We start from the raw sequence: 13,444 nt of genomic DNA, 5'->3' as shown, positions 1-13,444 counted from the left end.
TATGAACAAAATAATAAAGAAACTATCAGAAACTATAGTAAGGTTGCTTTCTGTGCATCTTTGTACTCAAGAGCATTTAATGTTCATGTCCATGTTGTGTTTCCCATCAGTTTGTGATGCATTCTGCGTCCTTCTTTCCTACACATCACTACAGAATAACACTGGACCACAAAACACATGTTATAACCATCACTGAATCCTATATTTAATACTACTTGAAATGTTGTTTTGATTTGCTCTTAGCATGGACAGTGAACAAATAGACCACGATACTAAGATATTAATAGTGAAATCAAAGCAGCAACAACGACAACACAGAACAATGTGGCAAAAGATAAAAACTAATTAAGAAATGAAGAAATATATATAAGGGAAACAAATCCTGGATATTATTTGTCATTATTAATCCTGATGATGATCAAAACTGAGAAGAGCTACAACCACCACCAATCCCATAACCAAACGTTTATCCAAGCATTCAGTGAGGAGGTTTATAAATCCATCTGGCAATCAATTCATCCATCAAAGAAATCAGAACTGAGCAAACTCCAGAAAGAAAATACAAAGCACCGATGGATTATCTTAAAGATTATTGTCAGGTTTGTCATTATGACTGTTGTTTGTAGGTCATATGGTCCAGCTTAAATGCAAATGTTGATGTTACGACAAGGTTCAGGAAAAGAGCTGGTACTAATCCCATCGAGAGTTTGATTTTGATTTGATTTGATTTATTTCGAACGTGTAAAACACTAATACAAAAAAAAATAAATAATAATAATGAAATGAAAAATGAAAATTATTATACGATACAAACTTAAGCACTGTCAACAAAAATATTACTGATTTACAAATTATATATAAACAAATTATCTACGACGTAATTACACATCCGATAAGGGGTGGGAAGACCTTAACACCTATTTAATCCCACCCCTTATCCCAAAAAACTATTGTTTTAACATATATTATTTTTAAAAGATAAAGATTATTGATAGTCAGGAAGAACATGGGATATGAGCCGTAGCATTTTAAAGCAAATATCTGACAAAGGGACAACTGCGCTCATCATATTAAGTGTTGCAAAATCATTAGGCCCATACTGCAAATCACAGCCTGACATGTGGCGGTCCAATTACACGAGCCATACGGGGATGCAGGGTTGTTGCTGACGGGGAAAACGGAGACCAGCTGCCTGCTAACGCTAACTGCTGATTTCCTGGCCATTACTGCAAATACAGTGTAGAAGCAGACACACACACATGCACACAAACACACACATATGCACACAAACAGACACATATGCACACAAACACACGGATATGCAAACAGAAAGCGTCTGACCAGCAGAGATGCATGTGCTGCTCTCTAATGAGCCGGTTAAACGAGCTATCAGCAGCAGTTAATCAAAGTATGATATTGGAAACAAACCAATGCTAATAAAACTTTAGGTAAACACATCAGGAACTCGGATCTGCTTCCAAAACCCGCTGTTATTGTTCAGATGACAAACACGACAGCCTCTTAATATGCAAATAATCCCAAACACAAAAGAACAATGGTGAAACATACGATGAAGTCAATATGTTTCCCGTCACTGTGCAAATACGCAGCCAGATGAATAGCACAGGAGCTGCATGTGAGCTAATCCAAGCCTTGTTTGGCAGGCTGACTGCAAACCTATTACTTCTCGGAGCACAGACTCAAGAAGCTCTCACCCTGTGACTCCATTTGGAAGATATAACACTTTTAGAGGGTACGGCAGGGTAAGATGAGCCTGATTCCATTAGGAGGGTCTCTTTACGCGGCGCACAGTGAAGCTTTTTGAAAGTGAAAGAGCTGGAACCCAGACATCTTTGAGAGGAAAGTGGAGGATTCAAAGCAAATGGACACTTTATTATACACATGTTTACAATGTGTTTGACATGTCATACATTAAATAAATATGTTTATGCACCACTTTAATATCAGAATAGGACTTAACATACCTATCTACATGATTTGTTGGTGTTTTGTGTAGTAAGTAAGTAAGTTAGCAAATGCACAATTTACGCTTTGCATGTCAATTTTTCATAGCAAAACAAATATACTATACACTGTACAGTATATCATTTGACTTTCCATCTTATCTCATCCAATTTTGCACGTGTATCGTTTCCTTATTCCTGCATTTTACCTGCACTGTTGTGTCACTTGCACTATTTGATTTCTTTAAATGTTTTTAAGCCTTAAGTGTATTGTTGTGTTTGAGCCTTAAGACTATTTTAGCCCACGCTGTAACTGTTGTGCATGTAACAATAAAGCCTTTGAATCTTGAATACAACAATGTTTAGGTATATGTTTGTCCAAATACCTGGATTTCTATATATTCAGGGACAAATAAGTTACAAAAAAGACTAGCTCACACCTGAACTTTTGAAAAGAACATCCATCTGTTTGCAACTTATATATATCAATATTCAAATTACTTGTATATAGACTATTCTGCACTGTTTCTACTATATTCTATTTTATTTTATTTACTTGCACTATTATCTGTTGTATTGTGTTGCTCTGTTGGAGGAGCCGGTGACCTACGATTTTCATTGTCATACCTACACTGTAGCTATGTACACATGACAATAAAAGCCTTGAATCCTTGAATCCTTGAATCCTTGATACTGTTATGTCAAGTCTTGGACCTTCTCAATATAACTATAATGACTGAATGTTATTGAATTACAGTTTCCAGATCAGAAGAGGCCCATGAGTCTTTTTGCTAATTATCAATGGTCTTTGCAATTATCAGCAGATGTTCCCACGTTAAGTCAAACTGACTCAATGTGAGAGGAAGTTCAAAGAGGCTGATTAGATTATAATCATCATTATAGAGGTTTGTGTGTCAGTTAATGTAAAGGAAAGTGTGTGCGTTCATGTGCAAACGTATATATAGTTTGTTAATTGGATCATTAATATCCTGCAAGACTCCTAAAGACGTCATGAGATAATGACCTTTCGACATCTGGAACATATCACAGTTTAGGAGACCTGACGATGTTCGTGTGTTAGCTGTAGGGCTGCTCAATTAATCGTATTTTAATCGCAATTACGATTATGGCTTGCAACGATTACGAAAACAACGTAATCGAAATAAAACGATAATTTTTTTATTATTATTATTAGTTGAATTATACTTCAAGTTCAGGGTAATCAACTGTTCAAAACATACTGTTCAACATTTTTTTCTCCAATAAATTGATGTTTTCAAAGTAAATGGATAATCGTTTTTAATAATCGTGATATCAATTATTGACCCAAATAATCGAGATTATGATTTTTGCCATAATCGAGCAGCCCTATGTTCAAGTGTATGTTCGTGTGTGTTTTACATACGTATAAAGCACATGAGATCGTTGTGCTCGTTGGAGCATTACTGTGACTGCTTGAGAGCAAAGGTAATGTTTCCTCGTTATTATTGATTGTTGTACAACGAAATAATAATTGATCAACTATATCTGTGTTTGTGTTTTATTGATTACTCTCTGTTTCATTCTTTCCAGTTGCGAGTGCTAAATTGCCACAACAATACTGTAGTTTGCCACTATAGAGCGGGGGTGACGACACGCAATCCAAAGCAATAAGCAGCCGAAGGTTTTCAGTCAAAAAATGTAATTTATTAACAAAAAAGTATTGACTTAAATAGTCTCAAAATAACAAATCTAAATCAATATTTTGGCGATATACTTTCGTATATAAACTATACATTTGCAGTCCAATTTGCAACACTAATTTCTGTTTACAATTTGCGGTCGAAAAACTGTTCCGCTCCCCGTCTCATCAGGTCTCAGAGCGCCGCGGCTGTCCTCAATTACCTCACTTAAATAAACACCGGAAGGTACAAGGAAACAGATCATATTTACGATTTAAAATGAACAATCATTTCATCAAAAGATATTCACCATGGCAATATCAATCCTTTTCCATCATTAATTCATTTATCAAATTATGAATCTAAATAATAACTTTAATTTCAATCTTTATTTCGAACAGATTAAAAAAATAACAAATAAAAAATGTGAAAAACAGAATACCGTATTGTTCAAATACAGTATGTATCCACATTCATGATAATATTTATATATTCAACAAAAAAAAGTCTTCATATTAATAATAATAATAAATCATATGTGTCCGAAAGGGAGTAGGAGGCTTATTAATTCCCACCCCTTACTTGATCAATGATTGTCCTTTAAATCATTATGCAAGTTATTCCTACTTACATTTATACATACATATACAATAATTTCTCATCTTCAATCACCTCTCTTCATTCTCATAGTTTTCCCAAAAAGTGTTTCTGTACATCCTTTTAAACTGAATTATGCTTGTGCTTTGTTTTAACTTTGAATTCATTGTGGCTCTAACAAATACTATATTGAAACAAATCTCTACTAGTGCAATGAAAATCATAATAGATGCTCTTATTTGAGCCTTGAGTCAAACTTTTTCTCAGATCTCTTTGAAAACTTTGAAAACTCATGCCACCTCTCACAGAAGAGACCGCTCCAGAGTCTTGTGAAGCTAAAACCAGAGACAACCTGAGAGCCCATCAGCCTCGGAGCGGGTTCAGAGTGCCTCTTAAGCAGCGGAGCAGGGACAATGTTCCCACCCTCCCCACAAAAGGTCTCAACACCCATCTTCCAACCCAGTCCTCCGGGTCACATCGAGCCTTGAATAAGCTCCCTTCCTAAAGCTTCTAGGGGTTTCAGCCATGCGTCCAGAGCATCAATAGGAATAGTGTTCCTCCCCCCACAATGGCCAAATCAACTGTGCGAGCACTTTCTCCCCTTTTATGCTCGCCCTGCTCAGACCTTGCTGGGGCTGAACAGAGGAGAGAAAGGGCACATGCCTTCACGTCCGCTTCACACGCACACAAAGAGAAAAATCAAATTGCTCAGACATGCACGCATGCGCACACGCAGGTATGAGCGCATGCTTACACCTCTTCTAATACCACGGGGGATAACAATGAGAGTGAGTGAGAGGAAGGGAAATACTGAATGGTTTGACGCCTTCAGAAAAACACCTTCAGTTTGAAAAATGTCCTTCAAATGAGCAATAGAGGAGAAAAGCACTGGGACTTTCTCATGATGATTTGCAGCAGTTTGTAAAAAATATGTGCGTATCAAACCAAGGCTGCAACAAATGAGTATTTTTATTTCCTCCACATATGCATAATATGCCATTTTCTGCCACGAAGGCTGTCTGAATGAAAACAATAACAAAATACAGAGTTTAGTGTCGTTTCTAAAAAGCGTGGGAGATGTTGTTTCAACATAAAAATCAGTTTTTCTCCACCACCGTTCGTCTGATGCCAACGTCTGCTCCGCTGATAACTGAACATCCAGACGTCCAATGACTGAAATCCTTAATGCAGTTAGGATTGTATCATGAAAACATGGTTTTAAATGGGTAAACATGTCAATTTACGACAGCTTCTGGCAGAAAAACACATTATCGAAGCATGTGCAAAGCAAAAAAATGTCGCTAGTACTTGGCGACTAAGTGAAAAGCAAAGTCATAAAGAAAATCTCAGAAATATGGGGACATTTGGAATAATGGAAGAACACAATTCAAATTACTTCAGCCTGTAAAATTGTAGAAATATATCCATCACAAGTTTCCAGAGACCGTGGTAACATTTTCCAATTGCTTGTTATGTTTGACAGTCCAAAAACTAAAGATATTAAAATGTTAAGCATATAATAAAACAGAGTAAATGCAGCAAATCCTCAGATTTAAGAGGCTATAGAAACGTTGACAAAAGCCCTCAATAACAAACACTAAACCTTAGAAATGTACATGTTTGAGTTACATGTTGAACCAAGCTATATTCCTGCCTGACAGACAGCTTGCCCCTAATCTCCACTCACCCGTTTGGAGGTACAGTAATATCAACACAGGAAAGGGGAGGGTGAACAATGATGATAACGTTCCCGGGACAAATTGAGACTGTTGGGTCGCGTCGAGCATTAATTAGCGAGGCAGCAGACAGAGTGCAGAGACGCTGCAGCCGTATCGCATTTCACACATGACGAGGTTGTGTGTTGAGGCAGACAGAGGCCAGGTTACAACCAGAGAACACACACACACTCAGAAACAATGACTTCTTGGGGAGGCTGAAGGGACCCAGACAGACATCGTGAAATTATTCATTTGCATCTCAGACTGCACCAACTCTGCTCACGCACATTCTCCCACTAACCTGAATACAAGACTGAACTAGTACCTGACCCAGTGCCTCAGGTCATGAAGCATTCCGTTTTTTCAGTGTGTAAACTGCAGAAATATTAGATGAAACCTGCTGTCTTTGATTTTAGGTCTGCCAATCAAAACACTAACTAGTGTTGGTGGTCAAATATGATATGATGTCCTTACTTTCGCTGCTAGGACAAATATATGACTACAATGGACTTAAGATGAGGTCCCATCTCTCAGTGCAAAACTATATTTGAGTTGGTTCCCCTGGAATATTTTACAAGTGTTGACAAATCCTACCAGTTCTATAAAATCTGTGAGTCTTAGTTAAATGTCCTTGGGCTTGATTTACTGTACAGGCTATTATTGTAAAAGGAAGCTCCTGAAACTGTTATCATAAGAAACGACAATTTACAATTACTGTGTTGATGAGATAGATGGATTAGATAGATCCACACTCCTACCACAACTACTACTAACAAATCTAAAAACAACTAAGTTTCTCTAATATTTTGTGATTTGCATTTGATTTCGTCCAGCCAGATCCTGCCGGATAATACATGACGGGGACGGGACTACCACACTGAGGCCTCGTCCTAAAAAGCCCCGGCTGCGATAGGCAAGATGCCGACAACGGAGAGGAATGGATGATATACAGTGTATATATGTATATTTATGTTCATTTTGTACATTTCTAAAAATAAAGTTTGATGGAAATACTTAGTAGGCCTATCCTTTCTTCCCTGAATGATTTGCTCCTATAACATATCATTCATATATAGCAAACCATGATTTGATTTCTCATCAAACAGTAGTAGTTTATTACAGGTAAAAATAACTTACTCTTCTATAACAACAGTTGTAGGTACAGTTCGGTTAGTTAGCGTATCAAATATACGGCTGTACCGACGCCATTATAAGACTGACGTTCCGAGAGCGAGCCGAAAAAAGCACTGTTAGACATGGGCGGAGCCTCTCTGGTGGTTTACTAATCAGAACAGAGTGGCCGAGCTGACCAATCGGAGCACACTAGGCTCACAGGGAGGGGGGGGGGGCAAGAGCTCCAACGAGTCGTTTAGTGGAGAGAGTGAATACTGCTGAATACACATGCTTGACAGAGATGCTGTATGCGAAACCAATGTGAGTTTGGAAAATTGCACAGTATAAATCTATTTTAGTATACCTCAACAATGTAATTATGATCAGTGGAAATGGCCATGACATGGGACCTTTAAAAAGACTAGAACCCTACATTGTGCAGTGTTTTTTGTATTTCTAATTCTTATCTACAGTACGTACCTTACTTGTCATGTCATGTCTGAGCTGTTCTGTTTTGTGTTGTATTTGAACAATTTAATAAAGATATTAAATAAAAAATTTAAAAAAGACTGAACTAAAGTCAAAGGCATATTCTCGTTAGGGTTGGATCTGTCAAGCTGCACTTTGAGCTGACAGCTAAATTGGTCACAGAAGTCTCAGAAACAAAAGCAAGCCTCAGCCAAAATGTGTATGTTTCTGCAGAAGACGTCACGTAGCTGAGGAATGATTTCATTTTAAATAATACGAGGCGCACTGGGGCGCAGGACCTCAATCAGGCTTCAGAGACTGTGAACGGAAAATTGCAACATCCCTTTCAGCGCTATAGGACAGAATAATCACAGTCAGGTGACGAGGCAGCAGGGCTTTGTGTTCTGGGTATAAAGAGCATGGTGAAGACGGGCTGCCACCGCAAGTCACATGCCCAGAAACCTGCCATTATATCTGCATAACATCGAGCATATAGACACTCCAACGTGGCTGCAGTCCTCTCAATGTGGAGCCACAAGCATCTCCACTCTCCTTCAAACATCTCTGCATGTGGACAGCTTTGTTTTTCCTCAGTGTGCCCTGACCTAATTACCATGTGAATCCTGCTCAAGAAGGCCACTTTAAAAGTCTAAAATCTCTCCGCTTCACGCTCACATACCAGGCAAAAGGAGAGCAAAAGATCAGCGGAGCACGTCGCTACATTCTTATTTTAATACGTTTGACAGGGTTACAAAAAAGACTTTTATTGAAGGTGAGAAGGTTCAAGGTTTGTGGTTGTGTCTACTTATTTGTATTTCTTTTATAGCTAGTGGTTTTAAATAAAGTGATGTGATTTATTTTAAAACAGGGTTTGTGTAATGGATGAACAATTTGATCTTGAGACGCAACTAGTTTATTCTGAAGCATTACAGAAGGCAGTATTAAAAGGTTTTGAAATTGAGTAGTTGTTTAAAAAAAGAAAAATGTGGTAAAGGTACAATTCACCTATGAATCAAAAATACATGTTTGCTTTACTGCCATATAACCAGTATAAGAGCATCCTTTCTTGGTTTTTAAAATTACGTTTAACTGTTCAGCCTAAGTATGTTCCTGGTGCCATTTTCACACTGCTTGTTCAATTGACAGTCAAAGAACTACATATATTCAATTTATAATCATATACAACAGAGAAAAGCAGCACATCCAGATATTTAACAGGCTGTGGTGCATCATAAAAGCCATCGATGATAACTGATCATTCAAAGGATTGATTTAATACTTGTTTCAGATCTACATTTAACAATACAAATGTAGGTAGAACCATGTTATTTATGCTAGCCACTCACTGCCTCACAGCTGTTCTCAGAGCATCCTTTTTGGGGGGTTTTTTAAGCGTGGAAATGCATCTTCGTCGAGGCCGCTCTCAAGTATGATTTGAGAAAAAGAGCATGAGGTGTTACAGCGCATACATAAACTGAGGTCTGGTTCCTGTGAGTGCTTGTTTGACGTGCATGAAAAGCCAAACAGCTGAATGACAGATACAGAAACGTCACGCTGTAACCAGTTGTCGCTTTCTGTCTTGGTTTTGGTTGATGAAAAGCAGCACCTTGAAATAACAAAACACTCCGTCAACTCCGGGAACACGGATTATTTTTTCCTCAAAACAGATTATCTAGTTTTATGGACCTGAAGACATGTGAAGGGCACACTGAAGAAACTGAAACACTGACTTTAATTAAATGTATTATGTCAACAAATTACTGTATTAGGTTAATGGAAAGCATAATATTAAGTTGAAGCTATTTGAACTTGATATTATTGCGTTCAACCTAAGTTGTTCAGTGTTACTGTAGGAAGAGTGTGACCTTAATCCAGAATGAATCATTTGTTATCCGTCGCTGTCTGTTATCTCTATAGACCCACACACACACACACACACACACAGATACACACACACACACACATACACACTGCGGTGGAGATCAGACTATATTTTACATGTCTTTGTTTCCTCTCTCTTAGAAAGGTGTCAGATGCACTTCAGAATAATCTACTTTAACACATGCAAGAAGGTAATTGTCCTATTTTTTAACACTCTATTTATTTGTGTGACATCCCCAGCTCCGGTTAGCTTTCTCCTCGACACTCATCTATCTTCAGAACCCCAAAAAAAATACAGATCTGTTGGCTAGGTTTGGGGTGGAAATGGAGAATTAGTCCAACAAGTTTGCTGGGATATGGAAAGAATAGGTTTCTTTAAAACAGATGTTCTAGTTGTATGGACCTGTGAAGGGTAACAGTACTGAGAGTGTGACCTCAATCCAGACTGAATCATATTTGTTATCCGTCTCTGTCTGTTATCTCTTTACACACACACACACACACACACACACACACACACACACACACACACACACACACACACACACACACACACACACACACACACACACACACACACACACACACACACACACACACACACACACACACACACACACACACACACACACACACACACACACACACACACACACACACACACACACACACACACACACACACACACACACACACACACACACAGCGGTGGAGGTCAGACTATATTGAACATGGCTTTGTTTCCTTTTTCTTAGAAAGGTAATATCGGATGGACGAGCGGGAGAGATCAAGTTCTCCAGACATTAAACTTTCATATCCGTTTGTCCCCTCTTGAATAATATCCGCCAACAGAAATAATCCACACGGCACAGTTTAAATATGCATCATTAAAATGTTGATGAAGAAGCTGTCGGCTCCTCTACTCCACATCATATTAGTTAATGAAAATGAATTATTAATGTCGACATCAGATGCCACGGACAGATCTCCATGTATAATCAAAACCACTTTCACATATTGTAACTACAAGGACACTGAGGAGAGGCAGAGGGAAAGAAGGGAAAGTGAACATTGAGGTGTTTTAAGAGGGGTCTGGAGGGGGGGGGGGGGCGACAATACAGTTTTGTTTCAGATCTCTTTTGCTCTGCTGGTCCGGTCCCCCCCCCCCACCAGGACCTGTCAAGAGCCCTCATAAGTTCATCAAAGAAGAAAACCTGATTTCCATTTGAAAAGACTGACCCAGGATACTAAAACAGCTCTCGAAATAACAAAAGTGTTAATCATCCGTAAGACAAGCATGTGGGCGCGCTGAAACATGTGAGAATATATGAATATCAATCAAAAATATGAATGAGATATTCGATGAATGAGAAAAATAAAAAGGGCATTTGAATTCCAGACAGGGTGAATAAAAGACTGTGTGCTGTGTTTGTGATGAATTACTATTCTACTGGAGGAATAATACTGAAGCGAGATATTAATATGAATATTGAATCACTAATTAGAGTTATGAAATTATTTTGGGACTGCTATATAAATATGTTCTGCCCACGACAAAAAGAAGCAGAGTGGTTTCACACAGAAAATGCATTATGTCATCTGCCATGTTTCCCAAAACCCAAACCAGCCATTCTCATTTGCATTTGAGAGCCATTTGAGTGTTAATGAATAATACAGGGCTCTTCATTGATGCTGTTGAAGACACTGAACCACTGAGGCTCAATAAAATGTACCACATTAAAACAATTGAAGCTCTTAAAAAAGCTTCTAAAAGCCCCGGTGGTGGTGCTGGTTACTGTGGTGCAAGAAAAAAAGCTTTTTAAGAGAAAATGTGTTTTGATTAATGTGATAGTTAGGCTTAGGACATTTCCAGCTGGACTAAATGTCTCTTAGAGCTGTTCCCTGTTGTTCAAAAAGTGCTTGACATTTAATCAAGCAACAGAAAAAAGGAAAAGCAACACAAGCAAAACTCCACGAAAGCAATCTTCCCCTAAGTTTAAATATATGAAAGCTTGATGAGTGCTGCACCTTTGCTCCAGGACACAGACACATAACTCTTCTTGTGTAGATACAGCAGATATGCAGAAAAGTTCACCTGGCAAGGTGTTCTCACAGCTGTCAGAGCTGCTCAACACTGCCCTCTGTCGATATGCAACATCAACCCAACAATGCACTTCAGAATAATCAACTTTAACACATGCAAGAGGGAAATTGTCTCATTTTATAACACTGTATGTCTTTGTGTGACATCCCCAGCTCTGGGTAGCTAACCCTATCCTTCTTCAGAATCCAAAATACAACAGATCTGTATAGGCTATGTTTCGGGGGAGAAATGGACAAGCAATTCATCCATGTGACAGGCTCATGAATAATGACTTTCTGAGGTGAATTGAAGTGTTTTCATGCAGAATTAGTCCCACGAACGTTGGCTGGGATTTGGAAAGAATACATTAATTGAAATCCCCCTCTGAATGTGCGTAAAGGGTGCACATTCCGCGCGTAAAAGCCAATGTGCTAATTGGAATTGATAAGCAATGAGGTCATTATGGGCAGTCTTAAGAAGGACGACAGTATGCTCAAGCTAAGTTTGGATAAGGACAAGAAGATGGTAAATTTCACACCAAAATACCCCAAATAGGTTGCTACTTGCTACGAAAAAAAGCCAATTTGAGGAAAAACAATGCAAGCGAGACGCACAGCACTTAGACAATGCATTTTCCCGAGAGATTATGTCAATTAAATTTCCCCATGAGATTATTTTTGAAGTTTGCATGCATTGGTCTGGATCGGTATACAGTGCAGCACAAAGTAAGTTTGAGACAGTCTAATGTGGCTGCACAGGCTGATCCTGCAGCCCACAAACGCTCCTCTGATCCTGGGATGAAACGTGAGTGGAAAGTAAAACTGGCTTGGCATAAAGGAACCGCTTACTGCTCTGAATAACACATGCTATCAACGGACAAAACCCCTCGCCTCAAACAGTTAAAGTGGGCACAAAAGTGTTAAAGGCTTAGAATAAAGAGAAACCCGCCACATTGCTTAAACCTGGCTCTGATAGAAAAATGGTCCAGAGAAAAACGGACCCCACAACGTGGCGAACACAGCTTAGCCAATCCATTATTGATGGAGGGATATTTTTTTATTTTTCTAAGCAGGTTACTCCAGTTTAAGCATGCTATTGTGCTCATTTTTTTTTTTAATCCAAATTCGAATTTAATCCATTCCGCCTGTAAATCTAAAGCTCGACACAAGCAGGGAACTGGTGCACAACAACACACCTAACAAAGTGCTTTTCTACCAGTCATTTCAGTTATTTTCCCAAAGAAAAGAAAGGGGAAAAAAGTGGTTTTCCTCTTACCTTGGAAGATGATTGTAATTCCCCAAGTTGATGACAAATGCCAGGCAGAGATACACAGAGAAACAATAGAAACGGAACCTAATCGGGTTCTAGTGCTGCGTCCTCAGCCTCTGTGGTGCGTCCCTCTCCGGCGACCTGCAGCCGACAACTGCGCTCTCTCTCTCCGCAAGAGTCGGACGAAACCACCCGGTAGAGGGGAGGGGGGCCGGGGGAAGTGGGGGAGGGGGGTTAGTAAGAAGCTGGGATAGTAAGGGAAAGATTTGAAAGCGCAATGGGGAGGAAGTGCGCTTGGACACCCCCGAAGAGCTGGAAGAGTGTCGCAACAAAAACGCGTCCGTCCGGAGCAGAAGCAGGCAATGTTTAAGAGAAGAATCACAGCCTGGAGGAGCTGGGAGAGACAGAGAGGCTTCTGGGAAAAGCTTTTTCTCCTGCAGGTTGCTGTCTGGGACTCCGGGGGTTACCTGGCAATACAACTCCACTGGGCATTTCAGTGCTACTCTGTTGTTGTTCAATGAAACTCAAACCGTAAACACATTTGGATAAACTCTGGACCAAAGCCATTGTATTGTATTCTATTGTTATGGCAGTCAGATGTATGCTGGGTAATATTAGTCTATAAGCCAAACTCCAATCATAAATTAAATCATTTGGAGCATTGCATTGAGTAAACCTAAATCTATGCTT

General features: G+C 39.1%; 1 protein-coding gene across 5 annotated transcripts in view; it reads right to left on the bottom strand.

Annotated features, from left to right (window-relative positions):
- sema5ba (sema domain, seven thrombospondin repeats (type 1 and type 1-like), transmembrane domain (TM) and short cytoplasmic domain, (semaphorin) 5Ba) overlaps positions 1–13,101 on the bottom strand; it is a 239,458-nt gene extending 226,357 nt beyond the window's left edge. For 3 of the 5 annotated variants that reach the window (XM_034147138.1, XM_034147143.1, XM_034147139.1), the window contains exon 1: positions 12,761–13,100. The gene's annotated coding sequence lies outside the window, so the exon portion shown is untranslated. Of the gene's footprint in view, positions 1–12,760 lie in introns of all 5 variants that reach the window. The other 2 variants (XM_034147142.1, XM_034147144.1) reach the window with 2 other exon arrangements.
- Positions 13,102–13,444: the final 343 nt, after the last annotated feature.

Source organism: Trematomus bernacchii, unplaced genomic scaffold (genome assembly GCF_902827165.1).
Source record: "Trematomus bernacchii unplaced genomic scaffold, fTreBer1.1, whole genome shotgun sequence".
NCBI classification, from domain to species: domain Eukaryota; kingdom Metazoa; phylum Chordata; class Actinopteri; order Perciformes; family Nototheniidae; genus Trematomus; species Trematomus bernacchii.
This window is presented reverse-complemented; position numbering and strand designations above follow the sequence as displayed.